Source organism: Sus scrofa, chromosome 6, assembly GCF_000003025.6.
Source record: "Sus scrofa isolate TJ Tabasco breed Duroc chromosome 6, Sscrofa11.1, whole genome shotgun sequence".
NCBI classification, from domain to species: domain Eukaryota; kingdom Metazoa; phylum Chordata; class Mammalia; order Artiodactyla; family Suidae; genus Sus; species Sus scrofa.
Genome location: NC_010448.4, coordinates 20,091,532 through 20,116,522, shown reverse-complemented (window position 1 = coordinate 20,116,522; position 24,991 = coordinate 20,091,532). Strand labels below are relative to the sequence as shown.

Below are 24,991 nucleotides of genomic sequence, written 5' to 3'. Positions count from 1 at the left end.
TCTGCTGAGCTACGATGGGAACTCTGGTTGCAGTATTCTTAACTCATTTTATTTCTCAAAGTCCCAAACCGTTTAGAAACTGAACGTAAGTTTCCCTTTGGGGACGGGAAAAGGATGTTGAGCACAAACATGGTAGAAATTTTGAACTTGCTCTAGAATTTGATGCCATTTCTTTGAGCGTTATCACTTTCAGGATCAGCCAACCTCTGGAGCAGATGATTTTCTCCCCTGTCCACAGGCTGAACCAGGTGGTCCTGAGGGCGGGGTGAGAAACTGGGCAGCAGCCAATGAGGAAACAAATTGATCTGTTGATGTAGTTCCATGCTGCTCAAGCTTTAATGACTTGAAAACGCTGGAAGGTTCATTCAATCTTTCTTTCCTGTAAATAAAGAGAAAGAGCAAGGTGATGCCAGCCTCCTACCCTGACAGCCCAAGGCTTTCATATTCACGCAGATCATATCGTGTATTGAAATGCAGCAACAGCATGTTTCATATTATAGCCAAAATATTTTTAACTCCATAGGTTTTGTTAAAGTTATACCTTGCTATTGAAGAGACAAAATGCCTACACTCCTTGTTTTAATTAAATAAGTTTAAATATTTGTTGTGTTGGGTGACATTTCACTGGTAATGTTGATTAATTCTCTTAAGACAATGTGACAAAACACAATTCACTTAATATTCATGACTAATCCTTAAGTAAGATGTGATCCTGTCCAATGACTTCGCAAATATGAGTTTCCCTTAGTTCAGGTTTTTTGAAGTTAGCATGGCAAAGCACATGTAATATGAAGTTGACCATTTAAACAATCTGAATGTGTATAACTCAGTGGTGTTCTAACAGATTTACAATGTTGTCAACCAGAACACTTTCATCACTCCCCAATCCATTAAGCAGTCATTCTCCATCCCCTTTATCCCCATGTATTATTGTATGATCCCATTTTGATGAAATATCCAGAAGAGACAAATCCATGGAGACAGAAGCAGATCATTGTTTGCCTGGGGCTGGAGAGGGAGGGTGGGGGAAATAGGGAGTGACTGCCAGTGGGTTTGGGTTTTGCCAATGGTAATGAAAATGTTCTAGAATTGACTGTGGTGGTGGGTGCATGAATTTGTAAATATACTAAAAGCCACTGAATTTTAAACTTTAGGCAGGTGATGGCATGTGAACCATATCGCAATAGATGTTTTTAAATAAACAACAAAATGCTTAATATCTAACTTCCTGAGCTCTGAATAAGCCTCAGAATTGGGATAGGGACTGTGTTAAAAATTACTTTAATTTAAAAAATTTTTATCAAGATGCAACTGACCTACAATACTGTGTAGGTTTGAAGTGTTCAGCATGTGATTTGACCCTTGAACAACGTGGGGGTTAGTGGCGCCGACCTGACTCCTCCACGGCCCACTTCCAACTGAAAACCCTCAAATCCAAGTATAAGTTTACAGGTGGCTCTTTGTATCCATGGTCCCATCCTCAGATTCCACCAACCTCAGATCATGTACATGTATTCATCGGAAAAAATCCACATGTAAGTGGACATGCGTGGTCCAAACACATGTTATTAGGGGCTCACATGTGCTATGTTTTTTCTTACACGAACAGTAGGGAGTGGATACGCTGGACGAAGGGACAATCGCGTCCTGGGTGGGACCGACAGGTTGGCAAGAGACATCATCACACTGCTCAGGATGGCACCCAATGACAAACTTAGGAATTGTTTCTTTCTGGAACCTTCCACTTCCCACTTTAGTTGAATGAGAGTAACTAAAACCATGAAAAGCAAATCTGTGGATAAGGGCAGGTGTAGGGCGTGGAGGGGGGGGTGAATGTGGGTAAGGTGAGAATTACGGTATTGTTTTCTTATTTAATCACTATTTTTATGATTAGGGAAGAAAACAGTTGTTCTTTTAAAAAAGGATCATTCAAATGCGCAAGCAATCACCTTCTAGCTACCTTTGCTCTCCAACTTGAGACCAATACATGAATGAAAAGCAATTGCCTTGCGGGGTGACCCTCCTCTTGCCCAAGGCTCCAGAGGAGGCTGAGGGCCGGTGACCTGGCTTCATCAGCAGGCAATTTTAACAGCAGGTTCTGCTGCTTGTTTTCTCAGTAAATGGCTGGCATAGCCCAAGAGGAAAGGTAAAGTTCACCCACTTTCTTGAATATTTATTTGCGGCTGGGTGCTGGGACTAATGCAGTAGTTGTAGTTTGATGTTTAATCACTGGCTCAGAAATTCTGTTGCCATAGATACAGAGGACTAGGATGATGTCACTGCTACCATTTGTCTCATGAGCTGGTTAAAACTGACCTTTAAAACTTAAGCTTAATTATCTTTACTGCCAAAAGAGGCCCCTAGGGAATAAGCCTTAATGAATTCGTATTTTGACAATCATTTCCTTCTCTCCTCATTATTAAAACTGATTTTCTGGGTCTGCCAGTGAATTCCCCCAGAGCCTCTCTGAATTGCACATTTTCCAAATCCGCATTAAGATAAAAATCCTTATTTGCACCCTGCCTTCTCCCTGGAGAGGAAGCAGTGAAAGGAGATCCCAGGAAGAAGGTGGCCTAATTCCTTCTCTTGGTCCCTACACTCTCTCCTTCAACCAACACAGCAAGGTCTTGTTTTGTAAATGCTCTAGAAAGTCTATAATGAAATAAATGTAATTCTATAAGTCCATAATGAAACTCAACATAGTTTGATTTTTTCAAAAAGTATCCCCACAAATGATGTGAAATATCAGCCATGCTCTCACGCTGCATGTCCATGTGTCAACTGCAAAGTCCACAGCCCGTAGGCTCAGCTGGTCTGACGACACACACGAACACACATCTTCATGCATTCATTCTTTGAACAAATGTCCTAGCAACTGAGGAATCACCAGTGAACAAAAGAGACAAGGAAACTAGCCTCATGGAGTGGGGAAGAATGAAACGAAGCAAATACTCGCAGAAGTAACTCTACTGTCCCTCTGGTGTTAGGTAATGATGAAGGGATGTTTAAACTAAGACCTGAACAGTGGGACTCCAGATTTTCTGTATAGGGGACAATTTAGGACAGTATTCAGGTTAAAGAAAATGACCATTGCTCAAGTCAGAGAAGGGAAGGTGATGGATAATTTCCCTCCAAACACCCCTTTATCACCAATACTGGACATAATGAATGAGGTAGTCAGAGGAGCAGGTGCAAAGACCCTGAGGTCAGTCTCCTAGTACGACATTCCAAAAAAGCTGTAGGACTTCTGCCGTGGTGCAGTAGGTTAAGAATCCGACTGCAGCAGCTCAGGTCACAGCTGCAGCTTAGATTCAACCCCTGGCTTTAGGAACTTCCATGAGAGTGGCCAGTTAAAAAAAAAAAAAGCTATAAACACAAATTCCACTGTAAACAACTGGATGTCCAACTTTTTGGTCTCAGAAACCCTTTACTCCATAAAAATTACTGGGGACTCCAAAGAACTTTTGTTTATATAGAGTATATCTACAAAAAATAAAGTATTAGAAATTAAAATAAAATTTAAAATGATCATTCAAATTTTAATTCTCTAAAAATAATAAACCAACTATATGTTGACATATTTTTCAGGACAAAAGACATTTGGGAGAAGAGTTGCATTAATGTACATACTTGTAAATCTCTTTAATGTCTGTCTTAATAGAAGGCAGCTGAATTCTCACATCAGCTTCAGCATTCAATCTATTGCAATGTTATTTTAGTATATGAAGCATATGAAGAAAATTGAGCTTCCTACAGATAGGTAGTTGGAAAAGGTAGGCTACTTTAACGCCTTTTTATTTATTTATTTATTTATTTATTGTCTTTTTGCCTTTTCTAGGGCTGCACCTGCAGGCTAGCGGTCCAATCGGAGCTGTAGCCACCGGCCTACGCCAGAGCCACAGCAACACCAGATCCGAGCCACATCTGCAACCTACACCACAGCTCACGGCAACGCTGGATTTAACCCACTGAGCAAGGCCAGGGATCGAACCCGAAACCTTATGGTTCCTAGCTGGATTCGTTAAGCACTGAGCCACGACGGGAACTCCTTAATGGCCTTTTTAGATAACCGTAGGGATCCTTCTTTGATACTATGTCCAAACTTAACAATTGATAGTGTTTCCTAAAGGGTTAGTTGCAGTGTTGAATGAGAAACCATATCAATATTTTTTTTATTCTGTTATATTGAAATTCATTGGTCTGCCTTGCTTTTTTTTTTTTTTTTTTTGGTCTTTTTTAGGGCCCACACCAACAGCATAGGGAAGTTCCCAGACTAGGGGTCCAATCAGAGCTGTAGCTGCTGGCTTACACCACAGCCATAGCAACCCAGGATCTGAGCCAAGTCGGCGACCTACACCACAGTTCACAACAACACCCAGATCCTTAACCCGTTGATTGAGGCTAAGAATCGAACCTGTGTCCTCATGGATACTAGTCAGATTCGTTTCCGCTGAGCCACAGTGGGAATGCCTGCCTTGCTCTCTGAATATATCTTTCACCCATGTGTGACATGTTAACATCATATTTTGGTCATTTGTAAAATACTGGTTTGTTGAGTTGTGCAGATTTTCCAAATGTTTTCATTATGTAAACGTTATAAATCATGTTTGTTAATATTACCACCTGACTCATCAGATTCGTATTTAAATGCTGGAAAGCTGTCAGGCTCACAGTGGTCAATACAATTTTTCCAAATGTTAATTTTCACATGAAAGCTCAAATTTCATCATTGCCAACACATACTTTAGTTGTTTTCATTGAAATGACAGCCTCACTTCATTTATTTTCAAGAAAATGTCTGCCAAATACTCAAGTCTGAATGGCCATCATTTGTAAGTCACACTTTCAAGTAAAAATGATGTTCCATAATAAACGGGACTAGTTTGGCTGGCAACTCATTCACAAAGTGCTTTTCGCTTTTCTTTTTCTTTCTTTCTTTTTTTTTTTTTTTTTTTTTTTTTTTTTTTTTTTTTTTTTGGTCTTTTTAGGGCTGTATTCGACGCATGGAGGTTTCCAGGCTAGGGGTGAAATAGGAGCTGTAGCTGCCGGCCTACATCACAGCCACAGCAACACCAGATCTGAGCCGAGTCAGTGACCTATACCACAGCTTATGGCAATGCCGGATCCTTAACAGACTGAGCAAAGCCAGGGATCGAACACACATCTTCATGGTTACTAGTCGTGTTCATTACCACTGAGCCACAACGAGAACTCCAAAATGCTTTTCCTTGAGATAACCATTGTCTTTCAGTTTGCAGAAGAAATTATGCTTGCCTCCTATTTCATTATGCAGAATATTTTAAAAGCTTGTACTGTCCCTCCCATCTGTCTCAGTAAGCCGATGTGGAAGAATCTAGGATGTCTATTTCTGCAGTGAGGCAGAATGTCCTAAGGGCCACTCTGACAGATGGGGCACCAGTCTTCAACTGTTGTGTTCTATTGTGAGGGACCCCTGGAGTCCTTCCTTAATTAGGCGTCTGGTTTAGACATATCACACTTTATTCCAAAAAAAGATCTTTTCATTCTAACTCTTACTCAGCCAGTGCTTATTGGCTGATAAATGTTAAAGATGTGATATATTTTTGGAAATATAGTAATCCTTGTTAATAACAGATTTTTTTTTGGTTTGGTTTTGGGTTTTTTTTGTTTTTTTTGTTTGTTTGTTTGTTTGCCTTTTCTAGGGCCGCACCCGCAGCATATGGAGGTTCCCAGGCTAGGGGTCTAATTGGAGCTGTAGCCACCGGCCTACACCAGAGCCATAGCAACTCAGGATCTGAGCCGAGTCTGTGACCTACACCACAGTTCACGGCAACACAGGATCCTCAACCCACTGAGCGAGGCCAGGGATCCTAGCTGGATTCATTAAGCACCGCGCCACGACGGGAACTCCCATAACAGAATGTTTTAAAAATTGACTGCTTCGAGCCACGGCAACGCCAGCCAGAAGGATGGCAGCCTGCATCCAGTAAGTGCTCCTTACTCTGAAACAGTAACAGGTGCTTATTCAAGAGAAAGTACCCAGAGGCATGAGGCCAAAGCAAAAGATCCCTCTCTCCTCCTCACCTCATAGTCTCAATCTGCACCTCAGGGGTGTGGATGTGGTCTTTCAGATATTTTCTACATCTGCTTTTTTCATAATATATGTAAAAAAAAAAAAGACAAAACAACAAAGCCAGAGATGAGCTCACAGTCGGCAGCCTGTTTTTTAGCTTGCTTTTTTTCTCCTTCAGTAGTTGATGACCAAGACCTTTTGGGGGTCCAGGCATTGGGTGGCACTGCCCTCTATGTACTGGCTGAGAGTCCTGATCCGGCAGAATTTGTTCTCAAAAGCATCAGTATCGTTGAGCACGCCCGTCTTTACTAGAGAAAGCAGACCGCCAATGCAACCTGCAAGGGGATCCTTGGAAAAGGGCAGCTTTTATCCTTCGAACGGTGCCAGCCTGTGGCTAGACACCATGGTCTCGGAAACTCCAACTTCCCAGACAGCAAAAGGGTCCTGGGTGGAACTGGGCAATTGCCAGCCCCACAGAGCAGGAGACAGCGGAGGCAAGACGTGGGGGTTTGCTGTTGGATCAGGCTCTTGCTATAGGGGATCCCAGTGCTCCAACAAAACATGTGTAGCTCCCATTTTCCACTTCCGTCAGGGCTTGCTTTGGTCATTGACATTGAGAAATACAATGACAAGTTGATTTATTTCATGTCCAGGAAAAGTTCCTCCCAGGAAAACGAACTGTTATGTTCACCCAGCATAGTCAAGCAATGTTGTTTCTTTAGTATAATGGGTTATGCAAAAAAAAAAAAAAATCCTTTATGCTTGCTTATGGAGACCTGTACAAAAACATTTTCTGCAGGATTATTTGCTAATATTTTAACAAGAATTTCAGTAATATATGTAACCCCCCAGAAAACAGGTCCAGCCCTGCTATCCACTAAATGGTAATCATGATTTCATCAGACATGGTGGTGGTTGGCAGATGGAGGAAGTCTTCCTAAATCACCTTGTACCTTACTGTAAGATGGAAGCATCCATCCCACCTTGCTCTTCTTCTCCTCTCTCCTCCTCTTCCTCTTCTTGTCTCTGTCCCTATCTTCTCATCCTGTTCTCCCTGACTCCATGCTCCACCCACAGGTCTACCACAACAGGGCAGTCTGGTGTAAGATAATAGGGAGTGGTGGGGCCTGTGGCAGTCTAAGAGAATGGTTGGTATGGAGGGGGCAGCCACCCCTGAGCTCCAAGCTGCCCATGCTGGAATGCAGGCCAAATGTTACCAGACACTTGGAGGGCTTTTCTTTTTCTTTTCTTTTCTTTTTTTTTTTTTTTTTTTTTTTTTTTAGAGAAGTCAGAAATCCATCATTTTATGGAAAATCTTTTAATGTTTTTAATTGTTGGAAATAAGTCCAGTTTTATTCATTATATGGCGTCATAAATGGGCCAGTTCCAATCTGCAGAGTGCCAGCCAGGCATCTCTGAGTGATGAAGGTGCCATGTGCATGGTGGGGGGTGGGAGTAGGAATGGGAGCTCTTCATGTGTATGCAGGTGTGCATGCCTGCATGTGTATGTGCACATGTGCACACTTCTATACGTGTACGTGTGTGTGCATGTGTACTTTATGATGGTCTTCAGTCTTAAGCAATGAGAGGAGTTAGTTGCCTTGTGACATTTGGTTTTCATCCTTCCAATCCTCAGCGGCTGCTGAGGCATTTGTTGCATGGGACCCGGGCCAATAAAGATCTGTGATGTGGGGTCACCATGTCAGCTCTTGGACACTCAATGCTGCACTGGAGACCCTAGCCTGGTCTCCAGGTCCAAAATTCAAACACGAAGTCCAAACCTCCTAGTTCGCTTTTGCACTGCAAATCTTTAATGCCTGCGTGCATACACACTCATGTCTGCCTTGGACTTTTCTGTCCTTCTAAATAGTAGGCAAGATTTTCTTTCCTACACAGACTGTAAGCTGGTGGTTGCTGATGGAATCTGGCCATGGCTACCCCCTTAAAATAGGGTCCCTGCTCTCTAGCCCCTAAGGTTCCCACTGCTCCCGATTCAACTCTTACAATGCTGACAAATATCAGTGGTGTTTTAGCATTGCATCTGTCTTGTTTTTTCATAGTGTGAAGAGGAATGTGAAATAGTCTTTGTACCCAAGTCTCTGTCACAAAGTAGGAAATGGAAGCTCAGTGGACAAGGTTGTATGTTTCATGAAAAATGTGAGGTTGTATCTCCCACAATGCACAAAAATAAACTCAAAATGGCTTAATGACTAAACATAAAACCTGACACCATAGAACTCCTCAAAGAGAACATAGGCAAAACATTCTCTGACATCAACGGTACAAATGTTTCTTAGTTCAATCTCCCAAAGCAATGGAAATAAAATAAAAAATAAGTAAATGGGACCTAATCAAACTTACATGCTTTTGCAAAGGAAACCTTTAAAAGAAAAGAAAAGGCAACCTACAGAATGGGAGAAAATAGTTGCAAATGATGCAACTGACAAAATATACAACTCATACAACTCAACAACAACAAAACAAACAACCCAACTGAAAAATGGGCAGGAGATTTAGACATTTCTCCAAAGAATATATACCAATGGCCAGTAGGCATATGAAAAGATCTTCAACATCGTTAATTACTAGAGAGATGAAAATTAAAACTACAGTGAGGTATCACCTCACACTGGTCAGAATGGCCATCATTAATAAGTCTACAAATAACAAATGCTAGAGAGGCTGTGTAGAAAAGGGATCCCTCCTACACTGTTGGGTGGGAATGTAAACTGGTACAACCACTATGGAAAACAGTATGGAGATTCCTCAGAAAAGTAAAAGTAGAACTACCGTACGATTCAGCAATCCCACTCTTGGGCATGTATCCAGAGAAAACTACAATTCAAAAAGATACATGTACCTGTATGTTCACAGCAGCACTAGCCATAATAGCCAAGGCATGGAAACAACCTAAATGTTCATCGACAGGTGAATGGATTAAGAAGATGTCGTATATATACACAATGGAATACTACTCAGACATAAAAAATAATAAAATAATGCCATTTGCAGCAACATGGATGCAACTAGAGATTCTCATACTAAATGAAGTCAGAAAGAAAAAGACAAATACCATATGATATCACTCATATGTGGAATTTAATATGGCACAAGTGGGAATTCCCATCACAGTTCAGCAGAAACAAATCTGACTAGCATCCATGAGGTTCGATCTCTGGCCTTGCTCAGTGGGTTAAGGATCTGGCATTGCTGTGAGCTGTGGTGAGGTTGCAGACACAGTTCGGATCTGGCATTGCTATGGCTGTGGCCCAGGCCAGCAGCTACAGTTCTGATTTGACCCCTAGCCTGGGAACCTCCATATGCCACAGGTGTGGCCTAAAAAACAAAATAAAATAAAACAAAATATGGCACAAATGAACCTATCTACAGAACAGAAACAGGCTCAAGGACATAGAGAAGAGAATTGTGGTTGCCAAGGGTGGGGGAAGAGTGGGATAGACTAGGAGTTTGGGGTTAGTAGATGAAAACTATTACATTTAGAATAATAAGCAATGAGGTCCTTCTGTACAGCACAGGGAACTATATCCAGTCTCTTGGGATGGACCATGATGAAAGATAATATAAGAAATAGATAATATAAGCTTGTCAGTGACCGCTGTTGTTTGGATTGCTGAAGAGACCTTATTAGGCGATAGTCACCGGACACGCAAAGAAAATTCTTAGGCATAAACGCTACTCTAACCACAGGATCAGTCAAGTTTTCTTTGGTCAGAAGCAACGGAAACTATCTCTGACTCTTCGGCCATGGAGAAGTTTGCTGCTGGGGCCTGAGCTTTTCACAGAGGGGCCCTGTCAGGGAGGAGCCCTCACTGCGGCCGCAGGGCCAGAAGGGCCTGGGTTGGCCTGACCCTGTGGCTCCAGCTGTTTTGGCCTCTCTGCCTTTTGGCTCAAGACTCAGATTCCAGGGAGGGGAGGATCTGAGGGCCTGGCTAGGGTTTCAGGTCCACACCTGGGCCTGTGGGAATAACAGGCCTGAGCGGTTTTATAGACCCAATTCACAAAAATGAGAGGATGGCTAAAAGGGGTTCCGTGAAATATAAAAATAGTGATGAAAAATAGACGTGTAAATACTGTAATTCAGGAAAGGAGTGGCTGCGACCCCAGTGTGATTTACTTCTGCTGGGATAATGAATCTGAGAGCATGATGTGTTTAAGAAAGCAGCCAAAATCAAACCAAACGACAGCAACGAACAAATCCAACAGTGCGATAGGAAACACAGCGATGACTACCTGCAAGTTACCTTTAGCTCTCCGGGGAGTCTGTGAGGCCGGTTTCTAATGTGTGGTCTGCTGCAATGCTCAGGCCCTTTTGGTTTTGAGCATCATTGCAGACTGGGTGGTCTGAGGAGCTTTCTCATTGCAAAACGGTGCAGAAGACACATCCTTTGACTTATCTTTGCTCCCACAAAAGCAGCTTTAGGAGGATATTTCAAGAAAAATGAGCTGATAACACAGTTGCTTTAGAGGCAAGTGCTCTGAGCAGCACAGCTGTTAAAATACTTAACTCTTGGAGACGGTGGGAAACCAAGCCGCAGTCCCAGGCACTGGCGCCCTCTGGTGACCAGAGGCAGAAGCAAACTCTCTGGAAGAGATGATCTAAGACACCCATAGATGAAGAAGAAACCAACTCGCACTAGGAAGTCACATAGGAAGGCAAGCCAATCCGTCTGAGAGTTAACAGATAACACTGAAAACATATTTAGAATTACCCCGCCCCCTCAAACAGCAGATCTTGGAACTGTCAGATACTGAATATAGAACAGCTACATATGAAATAGTTGAAGAAATAAAGGATGCAGGAGTTCCCGTCGTGGCACAGTGGAACAAGTTTGACTAGAAACCATGAGGTTTCGGGCTGGATCCCTGCCTGGTCTCTCTCAGTGGGTTAAGGATCCAGCATTGCTGTGAGTTGTGGCGTAGGTCACAGACGCAGCTGGAATCCTGCGTTGCTGTGGCTGTGGTGTAGGCCGGCAGCAACAGCTCCGTTTGGATCCCTAGCCTGGGAACCTCCATATGCCATGAGTGCAGCCCTAAAAAGCAAAAAATAAAATAAAATAAAGGATGCAATGACAAAAATGAGGACCAACAACAGACTATCAGAAACAGAGATCTTTTAAAAATTATTTATTTATTTATTTAGTCTTTTTAGGGCCACACCATGGCTTAATGGAAGTTCCCAGGCTAGGAGGCGAGTCAGAGCTGTAGCTGCTGACCTACACCACAGCTCACAGCAACGCTGGATCCTTAACCCATTGAGAGAGGCTAGGGATCAAACACGTGTCCTCGTGGAAGCTAGTCAGATTTGTTTCCACTGAGCCACGACAGGAACTTCAGAAACAGAGAGATCTTGAAAAAATGGATCTTTGAGAAATAAAAATGTTTGTCAAATTGGAAAAAACCTCCAGAGGATGATTGAATTGTTAATTAGAAATAGGCGAAGAGGGAATTAGTAAACTGAGAGGTATAGCCACAGAAATCACCCAGAATGCAGCACAGTGACACAAAAACAAAAAATATGAAACTGATAATAAGAGATGTGAAGGATAGAATAAGAATGTCTAATGTATGTCTGTTTGGAGTCCCAGAAGAAGAGAGAGCCTGAAGAATAGGCAATTTTGAAAAGGTAATAGCTGAGATAGTTCTAGAATCTATAAGAAAATATAAAAACACAAAGACAGGAAGTATAACGTACCCTAAACAGAACATAAAAAGAAATTCATACTTCAACCCACCTTAGTGAAAGCACAGTACACCCCAAACAGGAAGGTGTTAAGAAGGGCTAAAGGAAAGGACAGATAATTTATAAGGAAACAACAGTTATGTTGAGGCACCCTTTCTCACAGCAACAGAATCCAGAAGATAGGGGAAGAGAACCTTCTAAAAATTGAGGGAAATAATTCTCAACCTAGAATTGTGTACCACTGAAACGGCTTTTTAAGAAAGAGAGGAGTTCCCGTTGTGACTCAGAGGTTAATGAACCCGACTAGCATCCATGAGGACATGGGTTTGATCCCTGGCCTCGTTCAGTGGGTTAAGGATCTGGCGTTGCCTTGAGCTGTGATGTAGGTCGAAGACGCGGCTCAGACCCCACGTTGCCATGGCTCTGATGTAGCCCGGCAGCTACAGCTCCGACTGGACCCCCAGCCTGGGAACTTCCATGTGCTGCGTGTGTGGCCCTAGGAAGACAAAAAGACCAAAAAAAAAAAAAAAAAAAAAAAAAAAAGAGAGAGAGACACACATTTACAGATGAGCAAAAACTGAGAAAATTTTGTCATTAAGAAATCCATACAAAGAAACTTCTAAAAGATGCTCTTCAGGAAAGAGGTAGAAGAAGGAGATATAAGGGCCTAAGATAGAAAAAGGAAGAGTAAACAAATAACACAATAAATATTATTTAAATCCAAACAATCATTGAATAAAATCACAATCATAAATCATCATAATAATTTTAAAAGTATAATGTAACCAACCAGGACCTACTGTATAACATGCATACATTTGACTTCATTAAAACTAAAATTAAGACCTGTTTATTCAAAATTCATAAATAAATTAAAAGGAAAAACACAGGCCACAACTGGTAGAAGATACTCGCAATATAGAAAAGGAGCAATACTCACAAAGTAATAAGAATTCCTCTATAGCGGTAAGAAAAAGGCAAGCAACCCAACAGAAAAAAAAAAAAAAAAAAGACAAAAGACACAAGCATGAACTCGTAGAGGCGATAAGCATGTGGGAAAATATCCAACCTGATGAGTAATTAGGGGAGTGCAGATTAGCAGGAAGATGTCATTTATATCTGTTGGACTGGCCCAAAATTAAGGCTGACAGTAGCAAGTGTTGGAAAGGATGTAGACCAGTAGTAATCCACAGAGACTGCTTATAGGAGTGTAAACGGGTACAACCACCTTGGAAGAGAGTTTAGTATGACCTTCTAAGGACAGATATATCCTAACGGCTCCTCTGACCTGGCAACCCCACTTCTAGTATATATACCCGAGGGAAACTCTTGCCCAGCTACTCAATATATAGTTAAGTTTATATATACACATGGATAAACTTCATATTAAACAAAGAGCAAGAGAATGAGAGAGAGGATGGAAGACGTAGGTAGACGCCAGATAATGGTAATGTCCTAGCTCTTGGTTGTGTGATAAGTTTGATTTAGATTTTTAAGGTGTGGAGTTCCCGTCGTGGCTCAATGGTTAATGAATCCTTGAGGTTGCGTGTTCGATCCCTGGCCTTGCTCAGTGGGTTAAGGATCCGGCGTTGCCATGAGCTGTGGAGTAGGTTGCAGACGAGGCTCGGATCCCACGTAGCTGTGGCTGTTGCTGGCGGCTACATCTCCGATTAGACCCCTATCCTGGGAACCTCCATAGGCCGCGGGAGCGGCAGAAAGACAAACAAACAAAAAAAGATCTTAAGATGTGATTTAGCCACACCTGACGTATGCAGAAATTTCTGGGCCAGGAATCAAACCAGAGCCATGGCAGTGACAACACTGGATCCTTAACCCACTAGGCTACCAGGGAACTCCCTTAAATGTTCTTTTTATATTAAATAACTTTATTTTATTATTATTTTTTTTTTGGTCTTTTTGCCATTTCTAGGGCTGCTCCCTCGGCATATGGAAGTTCCCCGGCTAGGGGTCTAATCGGCTTGGATCCTGTGTCGCTGTGGCTGTGGTGTAGGCCAGTGGCTACAGCTGTGATTCCAGCCCTAGCCTGGGAACCTCCAGATGCCGTGGGTTCAGCCCTAAAAAGACAAAAAATAAATAAAAATAAAAACCATTTTCCAAAACCGCAACAGGACATGAAATGTTTTCCAGATGGAAGAGCAACCAAGTAGACTAGAAATCCAACCATCACTGTCTCTCAGGATGAAACTTTCAACTTCCCAGAAGAAATGTAACGTCTATGTTCAATCTGAACACCCCGAACTGAACATCTGACAGAACCGCCAGAACATGCTATGACTTCTGATGTCCTTTAATTGAGAGTTAGGATTTTTTTTCTTTCTTTCTTTCTTTCTTTCTTTTTTTTTTCCCTGCTTTTTAGGGCCACACCTGCGGCATATGGAAGTTTCCAGGTTAGGGATGGAATCGGAGCTGCAGCTGCCGGTCTACGTCACAGCCATAGCAATGTGGGGTCCAAGCCACATCTGCCACCTACACCGCAGCTCAGGGCAACTAGTGGAGCCTTAATCCACTGAGCAAGGCCAGGGACCAAACCCACATCCTTATGGATACTAGTCGGGTTCTTAACTCACTGAGACACAAAGGAAACTCCAGGATTTTCTAAATTAACAAAAATAAAGAGTAAAAATAGAAAGTGACAGGCTGAAAAACTACATCTGTTTCATGCTGTCACTGTCCTGGATATGGGGCCCTTGGCATATGATTGCAAATAGATTTCCTCTCAAAGATGTAAAATAAAAATTATATTATTAACCTTAAAAAATTACATAATTATTTAAAACATTGCGACAGATTTTTAAAAAAATTTACCTAAAGTTGATGGTCTGTTTAAGTGGCCCAGAGAGGATGGAAATTTGAGGCCCACTGTCTATAAGGTCTGCTGACCCCTGTAGGATTCTGAGCCTTTCTTACAGTGTTTTTTACTAGATCCTTCCTGTGAGGAGTGTTTCTGGCAGCTTGCACATGGCTTTTCATGTAGAAATAAAGAGGAATCTGGAAAGAGTTGGGATCTTGTGCCTTAACCTCAGCACCCCCACTCTTAAAGAGCAGCCCCTGACTTTGCCCTAATCACTGCTTCTACTTCCAACCCCTCTAAAGGCAGCATGCGGTCCAGGCTGAGAAATGCATATGTGGAGACTGCTGACCACCCTGGAGTTGGAAGGATCTGGGCTGGAGCTCTGCCCACGTTTTCCAGGTATTCGGTTTTAGGGAAGTGACTTTCCCATCCGGAGGCACCACGTTTCCATCTGGAAAGTTGGGTAATTCCCTCCTCCTGGCAGCTGACCATGAATCATGAACATGAAAACCTATGTGAAAGCTCTTTGAGACCTGCAACGCGGAGCAGAGTGAAGGATCAACAACTTCCGTTTCTCCCATTGCCAAAAATCTTTCCCATTCCGTCTCCCAGAAGAAGCCAAGACCACCTTGGTGTTGGAGGTGACGGAGGCTGGCGAGGCACATAGGTTGGATGCCAGGGAAACCGTGAGGGGAAGAGATAGAAGCGTCTCTCTAGCCAGGCTTTGCTTTCTGTCCGGCCATCCTTTACTCCATCAACCATTCATCTGTCTGTCCAATAAACAGCATTTATGCACCTGCACCAGCAGCCTGCGAGCCCTCTGGTTCCAAGGAGTTAAATCTTATCACAATGCTTTCAACACTTTTCTGCAGTCGTGGCGTTTACGCCGAAGCCAGAGCTATCTATAGTGGCCCAAATGCAGATCCACCTGCCCCTGTGGTCTGGCAGGGCCCTTCTGGTAGCTCCAGGTGGACCCGCAAGCCAAGAGGCTAAAGAAAACTAGGCTTGAGCCTCCAGGAAACCATACCGGGGGTGTAAGAATGTTGTTAGGAGTTGAAAAAAACCAAGCCACCCACGTCGTGGGCTTCCTCCCGTCCAGTCAGAGAGACTCAGATAGACATAGGGCAGTACTAAGAAGGCAGACAGGCTGCAGCCACAACTGGACAGGACTCTGTGATCTAGCGAGAGGGATGTCGTCTCGGCTAGACTTGGAGAGAGCCAGACTTCCAGAATAGCCCTGCCAAGTTCAGGAAACAGGCAGGCTTTTCATCCTGGCTCCTCCTGCATCCCCATGTCCAGACGTTTGCTTGGTGACACCATGGCAACTGTGATGCCACAATGGAACACTCTTCCTGAGGTGGTAGAAGGAATCCCTCTGTTGGGCTCTGCGGTGTAAGGCCCGAGTGAGTGCATTTCTCCTTTAGCAGGAGCAGTTCACCGAACAACTCTGAGAACCATCCTGACAACAAGAAACACCCGGGGTCATGAGCCGAACATGGTGACTAAGAACGGCAGGCACAGGTTCCTTGGGCTACTGTGCATTGTCTGAGGCGAGGGCAGGCCTGGCAGTTCGGTGGAGGGGGAGCACGCCTGGGCTTTGAATTCCAGCTCCTCCACTTGGCGGCTGTGACCTTGGGTGGGATTCTCAATGTTTCTGAGTGTCAGTTTCTGAATCTGTAAAATGGGGGTGAGAGTGCCCACCGCACAGGGCTATTGTGTCAGCGACCTGAGCGAATTCCCAGGGCTGTGACTAAGTAAAAGTAGGAGCTGTCACCAGTTAAAAGAAAACCCAGCATCTCTTAAGCCAGTAGAGCTTACTTAGCAGGAGGGCAAAACCAGGGTGGGCTTTCATGGAAACCCTGCTTCTTCTTTCACGAGCATTTTATGGCTACAGATTAAGGCAAGGGTTGGATTCCACGAGTCAAAAAATGACCCTTTTTTGAGACCCAGCTCTGGGGGAACCTGAGGATCCTGGTTGGATTGTGGAGAAAACTGACCAGTGTGGGCTGCCTCCTCTCTTTGCGCTTACAAGCTGCCACTAAATATTGGTGCTGGGCGGCTGGTCCCTGGCTCTTTACCGCACGGAACCAAAAAAATAGGGATGTGACAGGTCTGTTTCCCACATCTCGGAAGCTTTGCCAGAGGAAAGAAAGGGACCCCGGGGGAAACCGCCACCTGGGGGAGGAGAGGAAAAGCCCATGTGTTTGGATGTTCTGTGTTCACAGCTGCCCATGGTGTCTGCGCGCTTCTCTCTGGGGGTGGCTGCGATGAGAGGGATGTTCCTGGTGCTGCTCTGCGTCTCCCGATCTTCCGCCAGTGAGTGTTGACTTTAGCCGATGGTGGAACCTGGGAGGGGGGTTGTCCCGGGAAAGGAAATGGTCCTTGATGACCAGAGAGGGGCTCAGAAAGGGGCTCAGGGGCTGGTGACTCACAGTGCTCTGCTCCCAGCAGCATGCGTGGCTGGTGGGAACCAGGCAGAGAAATGGAGCATGGGCTGTGGATGGAGGAAACTGTGGCTTCAGCAGCCTGATGTCAGGGCTAATCCTTGGTGAGAGGAAGCTCAGGAAAAGAGGCCTTAGGCTGCAGAGAGATCCCCTGGGCAGCAGGTTGGCTGAGACCCGCCTCCCCACTCACAGCCCCTGCCCTGTTCTTCCTGGGGCCCACCTCCCAGCTCCATCAGGACGTCCTCCCCAAGCCTGGATGGGGCCTGAGATGCATCTTGCACACTTGGAACCCAGGCCTTGCCTGGTCCTTGAGGGTTTCTACTTGAGCACTGTTGTTCTGAAGCTCTTTACCCTTAAACTTTTATCATTATTTCAAAACTGACCCCTTGGGGCAGGGAGGTGCCTTAGAGACTGCCTGGTCTCAATTGGCAGAAGTGACAGCCGCAGCCCCTTCCCTGACCTCCAGGACCAAGATTCCAGATTAGAAAGGGGCAGCTGGGGAGGGGGCACCTGAGTAAAGCGGGCTCTGCCCTGCCCTGCTGCCACCCCAGCTGGCTCTCTCCCATCCTCCTGGAGTCAGATGGGAGACAGGAGAGAGCACCCCCGCCCCACCTCCTCGCTCACCCGTGCACTCACACACTTGTCAAGAGAACTACCTCACCTTCCTAGCCACTCCCGTCCTTGCGACCCAAGGAGACAGACAGAGCAAGGCCTCCCCTGTGCCTCATAAAAAGCCTCAGGGCAAACATTTCCTCTCTGAGACAGATGTCCTCATTATATCCTGGCCTTTCAAGGGTTTTATAAGGTCTAATGAACCGGCCAACCAGAGCTTTGAAAAAACAAAAGTCATCACACACCTGTAGGCTTTTGCTGGGTTGGGAAGGGTTGGTTCGTGCTGCGTTCACTGAAGATGGCCAGTGTCCTGGTGGGGGAGAAAAGGAATTCCTGTCTTTGGTGACTCTGAAGCACTTGGTGGCCTTATAGACATCCTCTTGCTAACAACCAGCTCTGTCACTGTTCTGGCAAAATCTCCAAGTGTCAAGTCATAGGGATGTTTGGTTACATGGTGCCCTAGCACGGAGAGGTCTGCCGTGGCCCTTTAAGGACTATACTGAAGGTTCAGTCGACTCCAGCACCATAGTTTGGAAATTCTCTGTCACTGATGCTCACCTCAGAGGTCACCTCCTGGAGGAAGGCCTCCCAGATTTAATGCTCTGGGCAGAATCCATGCCCCCCTTGTATACTCCAGGCACACTCCCTGTGTCTCAGGTCTCTCTGTGCACTGTCACTCTTCAGTGTGTCCATCTCCCCCATGCATTGTGACCTCCCCGGGGTGGGGAAAGGATCTTGAAATCTTTCCCTGTTAGCCCAGCCCCGAGCTTAGCAATGCTTCTGTACAGTTGGAAGAATGGCTGAAAAAGAAGCCACCAATAACCTGACCTTGTTAGCTTGTATGACCAACCACAAGACACACAGGACCCAGGACTACTAATTTTTTTTTGGCAGCACCCATAGCAAATGGAAGTTCCTAGGCCAAGGATCGAACTCGTGCCACAGCAGCAACCCAAGCCTCTGCAGTGACAATGCTGGATCTTTAACCTGCTACACCATAGGAGAACTCCCACGGCCACCAATTTAGAAACAAGCACTGGGTGCTCATGCAGTGGCAACTGGAGTAGTGGTTTACACGGGGCAGTAGGGGGATGGAATAGTCCACTGGGCTTAGTATCATCAGTCATGGGGATACACCTCTTCTCTTAGGAGAGGCGTGTGTTACCCCGCCTCTCTAAAAAGGAAACTGAGGCCCAGAGAGGCAAGTGATGCTCCCCAAGTCTCAAAACATGAGGGTCAATCAGATCTGGGACACTGTGTGTCCAGGACCTTCCTGAAACACTAGTGGTTCCCAACCCCAAATATACATTAGTGTCCACCTGGGGAGCTTATTAAAAATACCAGTGCCCAGGCCCCATCCCCAGGTGTCTGGGAAGGGCTGGGCAGCAGGCACACGAAATGTTCAGCCGGGTTGAGAACCCCTGTACCCCACTCTGAGTAGGCGAGGATGAGATGGGCACCCCTGGGTCCAGTGAGGAGCCCTGGCCTGGGGACAACTTGGGAACAGGGCATGTAGACTGTTGAGGGAGGACACAGGGCAGTGGGGGGAGTCAGCATCCAGGGAGGGTGAAACACCCATCCTACAAGGGTGCCTGCAAAGGAGCCCCAAGCTGGGGCTTTGAGTTTCAAAAGGTGCTTCCTGGTTATCATCCTAACACTCTCCATGGTTCTATGACTACAAAACATACACACAGGGCAATACAGCCACCTTGGGTGTATGGCGTTTGGATTCATCTGGACCAACCCTGTATCCTACCAGCCATGTAACTTGGACAAGGGCTTACCTGTTCTCAAGCTCAATTTTCTTATCTGCAAATCGAAAATGACAATGCCCCCTTCTAGGAGGGCAGGAGGAACTATATGAAGTTGTGGAAATCAGCAGTTCTCAAACCGTTTGGTCTTAGGACCCCTGTATCCTCTTAAAAATTATTGAGAACCCCAAAGAGTTTTTGCTTATGGAGTTAATATCTTTCCATATTTAGCGTATTACAAATTAAAACCGGGGAAAAATTTAAAACATGAGAATATCCGGGTTCACACATGCTATTAGCCCTCAGTGTGAAGAAGACATCATGTAGTGTCTGGAAAATTCCATGTACTCTTCTGAGAGAATGAGAGCGAAAAGAGCAAACGCAGCCTTAGTGTGCTCATAGTTTTAACCTTGCAGGCCCCAGAAAGGGTCTCAAGGACGCCCAAAGGTCCCAGACTACACCTTAAGAACCGCTGATGTATATAAAACGTTCCAGACACCAATTATTTGCTAAGTGCTGAGCACTCAAAAGATGAGAGTGATTATTGGCAGCCTAACATTATTTTTAGATTCAAAGATGCCACCAAGGGTCTCTTATAGGGAAGAAGACCCACTAGGAAACTAATCGAGGGTAGCAGGATTAGTGGTGACAACACGGAGAGCCAGGAGCGGGTAAGCAGCAGGAAAGCGAGGGGGTCCTGAGGTCTGGTTAGGCAGCGGCGGCCCCAGCAGTGAGGCCCCTGCACACCCCCTGCAGGTTGCGGCATCCAGAAAAGCAACATTGCGGAGACTTCAGAGGAGGGTCTGGTCAACGAAGAGGAGTTCCCATGGGTGGTGTCGCTGCAGGATTCCCAGTATACCCACCTGGCTTTTGGCAGCATCCTCAGTGAGTTCTGGATCCTCAGCATCGCATCTGCCTTTCAGAACAGGCCAGTACCTCTGCTTTGGGCCCAGGCTGGCGCACCGGCATGGGGCGGGGGGCTCTGCTTCCTTCTCAGCTTGGGGAGGCCTGGGAGGCAGATCCCTGGTGACAGAGCCACAGGGCTTTTTACCAGCTCCACTGCTTGGCGTTTGTCTGGGGGTCCTACAATCAGCAGGTGCCGAGGTTGGCGCGGTGTGTGTGTCTTCCGCTGTGAGGGCTGTTGGCTGCTTAACTGCAAAGGGAAAGGATCTTTTCTCCACTACCCGCTCCCCCCCCCACCCTGCATGTTACTACAACCACGACGGCACTGACTCTTGGTCCTGGAGGTCTCCACTGCTTGTCCTGATAGGGGCCCTCACCGTAAAACACTAACCCCGGGCCTTAACAATGAGACTGCCGCAAGTACCGGCACGTGGAGAAAAGCCTTGAAAAGCATCTATCTCTGGATGCTCAGAATACACAGGCTTTCGTTTTCTTCTTCCAACCTCTCTATGTTCTCCAAATTCTTTACAACAAATGGGCATTCTTTCAAACCAAAACACCTATATGTGCTATTAAAGAAATAACTTTTGTTAGTAAAACATCTCCCTTTCCGACCCAGTGATTTCACTTCTGGGTATCATCATTAATGAACATTTTTATGCATAAAATTGTTCCTAGGATGATTAATTACATACAAAGTGCTGGAAATGTAATGTCTGATTATCATGGATAAATTATGATATAGTTACTCTTCTATCTAGCTTATCATATAACATATGTAGTATACGAATACCATCTATAATTACACATAGATCTATCTATTACATGGACATATATGTGACATGTATCTTATATATTTATACATTAGATATACACAGAGCACAGAAGGAAAGGGTTAAGTATATAATTTAATTATGCTAAATGCATTATAGTATAAACCCTTGGTCGAATATTCTGCAGCTGCTGAATTTTTTAACAGATGATTTGTCTTTTTCAATTGAAAATAATGTATTTAAATGAAAATACCTGTAATACTATGAGAACCAAAGGGTATATAACAAAAAGCAGCTCCCCCACCACCTCTTTAGTCATCCTTCCTCCCTTGGGCCATTTCTGTCACCACTTTATCGGGCGCTCTTCCCTAAACACTCCATACACTCATGGATGTCTCTATACCCATAGGTCTCTCCATATTGACTCATATCTATTGACACAGAGAGAATTTTCTCCCCCACCCCCGCCCCGTGTTAATCTGCTGGGGCTGCCACCACAAAATAACACAGGCAGGGTGGCTTAGACAACATAAATTTATTTCTCACCGTTCTGGAGGCTGGAAGTCCAAGATCAAGGTGTCAGCTGTTTAATTTCTCCTGAGGACTCGCTCCTTGGCTTGCAGGTGGCCACCTTCTCCCTTGTTCTCCCTGGCCACTCCTTTGCATGCACACATTCTTGCTGTCTCTTCTTCTTATAAGGACACCAGTCCTGCTGTATTAGGACCCCACCCTGTGGACTCATTTAACCTTAATTACCTCCTGAAAGGACTTATCTCCAAACACAGTCACATTGGAAGGTAGGGCTTCACCTATGAATTTGAGGGGACATAATTTGGTCCAATACAAACTGGTAGCACACCACACACATTATTCCACTCTTAGTTTGTTTCACTCTGTCATGAATGTTGGGCAATCTTTTCTTATTAAGACATAGAAAGCGACCTCATTATTTTCATTAGCTAGCTGCCCAGTATCCCACAATGGATGTATCATAATTACATAGTTCTCTAATAATGGAAATCTGGATTGTTTCCAGTCTTTCCAATAGTAGCAAAAAATGCTGCAGTAGACATACTTGTGTATACGTTATTTTACACACATGTAAATATACTGCAACAAGAATAACCCAGGAGTGGAAAAACTGGCCTAAATCTTGAAGGCTATGGCCAACCAGCCCTCAGAGAGGTTCTGTTTTCTGTGTAGTATTTTCATCACTGCTATTTTCTATCTGGTCTGCTGTTTTGGTTTTGATTTCCTCTTTGACTCTGGGTTTTATTAAAGACTGTTTTAAAACATCCAGCTGTTGGGGTGTTTTGTTTTCTAACACGATTAAATTTTGAGTTAGACTGCCTGGTGATCTATTAAGGAATTTATTGAGGTTGTCTTTGTGGCCTACTATGTGGTCCATGTGAATATTTTCCACAGGTAAATTAAAAAGCTCATTCTCTGTCCTTGGAGTACAATTTACTATATAAAATTGGGGCAGGGAGTCCAGTTGATCAGTCCTAGGCTGACTGAGACAAATTATAAGCTTCTGGCTTTTCCCTCTTCTATTTCCTGGAATTTACTTCATGAACATTGTGTCCCTTGCTGCAGATATTTATAACTGAGGTCTTCACTGTACAATGAATTCCTTATCATCATTAAAAGCCTTTCTTTGTCTTACTGCACGCCCTTCTGCTCTGATGTTCAGAATGAAACTCCTGCTTTTGGTTTTATTTTAGATTTTTTTTTTCTGCTTTGATTGCTTCCTGTTTTTCTTTTCATTATATGGCTTTTGTCTTGTATGTCTCTTCTGACAAATCTGGAAAGTCTGAATTTGTGTTCTGGTGTTCATCTTAGGGTTGTGATTTCACGGAAGACACCCAAATCTTCTACTTCTCTCTGGATAGTCCTCTCTAGATGCTACTGTGGCCAACACCAGAACTCCTGTCTGTTCACGTCTTCCCTCCTTCTCCACGACCACCCAATCGGTTATTTATGTAGTTTAATGTTTACCTTGACTCATATCCATATTTGCACACTCTTGTTATTTCATACAGTAGCTGTAAATAAATAATAGTTTAGATCCTATAAAAGATGAGAAAATTGGTGTGTACACCCATCTCTGCTTTCTTTTCAGCTCTAGTTACACCATGTGATTACTGCCAGGGTTGACATTACTACTCCAATCTATAACTTTAAAAGTTTTTCTTTCGTCTTAATTTTAGACTCCTATTATAACAAATTCCATGCATATTGACAGCTCCTTTGCTGGATTTTCTCCATTCAACACTAGAACTGGCTAAAATTTGCCTTCAAGTACTTTTTTAAAGGATTCCCAAAACCGTATTTCCTTGAGTTTTGCATATTCAGAAATGTTGTGCTGCCCTTCAATCTGAATGGCCACATATGTATAGAATTCATAGATCATATCTGCTCCTATTTGAGGACTTATTAGGCATTTCCCACTCCTACTCCCCAGCTTCTGATATTAAATCTTGCTGTGGAGAAGTCTGTAGGCATTCCGATTTTTTCGTCTGTAGGTGGGAAACCACACATCATAGTATGCCCGGGAGAGGGCTGGTTTCCACCTATAATATCCTATTGTTAGTATGCCCTTTCACTCTCTCAAGTTCCTGGGGTTAGGCAATAAATTAGGGACCAAACTTAAGATGACTGAATCCACTTTTTCGTGATGCCCAAGGATTCCTTCTTTGTCCCTGAAGTCCAGCAACTTTACTGGTTATGCTGGATCTCTCCCAGACACTCCTCCAGATCCACGCCCTATTCTGTTTACTCTGCTGGGTCCCAGGAGGCTGACGTGTGTGGTTTATACCAATGGGCGCTCTTGTCTTCTGGATTCCAGTTGGGTTTGGCCAAAAGGAGCACCAGCAAGAGATGAGAAGGCGGTGGGGGCGGCGGGGTAGTGAGGTCAGGGCCCTCATTCCCCTGACAGGATCTGAAGACTGGCTGCCTCCACCAAGTGACCCACTCCCCACAGCTGTGTCTGACCACTCCCTCCCACCAGCACCCTGTTGTTGTCTTGGCAGGAAGCTGCGAATGCTACCCGGAACCCCAGAACACTGCACTGTTCCTTGTGGTTTCCCAGCATCCTGCAAGACCTTTGTAAAGAGTCCCGTGGTTAAACTTTCCTTGATTTACTTTAATGGAGCGTGCCATTTGTTTCCTGCTGGGAGTTGTCTCAGTGTTGATCATTCTGCGTCATTTTTCCCAGAGGCTATGGAGTACCCTTCCATGCTGTATACTCAATTCTCATTTCTGAATATGTTCTTAAATTAGATCTTGAAATTTTTTTTTCTGTTTATTTTGTTTATCTTCTTTGTGGTCTGCTGGCTCTCTGCTGACTGCCATATTTGTCATTTTTCTCTCTAGTCTTTAAAAATCTTTTGTTAATGTCTATTTCATTTTGGTCACCTTTCCCTTCTGTGGCCCTCATTGTGTTTTCTGTGGTCCCTGCTCTCCTTTATGCTGCTTCCATACTGGCCTTCATTCTGGTCATGGTTTCACTTCTTTACTTTCCATTTCTTTGCTGAGAAGCTTGTTTGGCCAGCTTTTTGTGACTGCGACAATAGGTATCATCTGTAACCCTCTATACTTGGGCTGTTTCTGTCAGCTTGTCCTCTGATTGTGAGGTTTGGTTCTCTAGTGTCTCTTAGTTTTATGGTATTTTCATTTATTTCTCATTATCGTTGCTCCTTGGGTGATTCCCGAGAAGGGGAAAATACCCAATTGACTATCATTATTAAAATCAAAATTTCTCTGAAGTGCATGTGCCAAGTATATAATATAGATAGATGCTGGAATTAAAAGGTTAAGTGTGTAGAGAACAGACCTGTGGTTGCCAAGGGGGAGGGGGAGAGAGTGGGATGGGGTTAATAGATGCAAACTATTGTTTTTGGAATGAATAAGCAATGAGATCCTGCTGCATAGCACTGGGAAC

General features: G+C 44.3%; 1 long non-coding RNA gene across 1 annotated transcript; it reads right to left on the bottom strand.

The window, feature by feature from the left end:
- On the bottom strand, window positions 1–24,991 carry LOC106510490. The gene is made up of 3 exons (XR_002344545.1): window positions 20,236–24,991; window positions 17,867–17,931; window positions 1–379 (listed from the first exon to the last, which is right to left on the bottom strand). It is a non-coding gene; the product is annotated as an uncharacterized LOC106510490 (long non-coding RNA).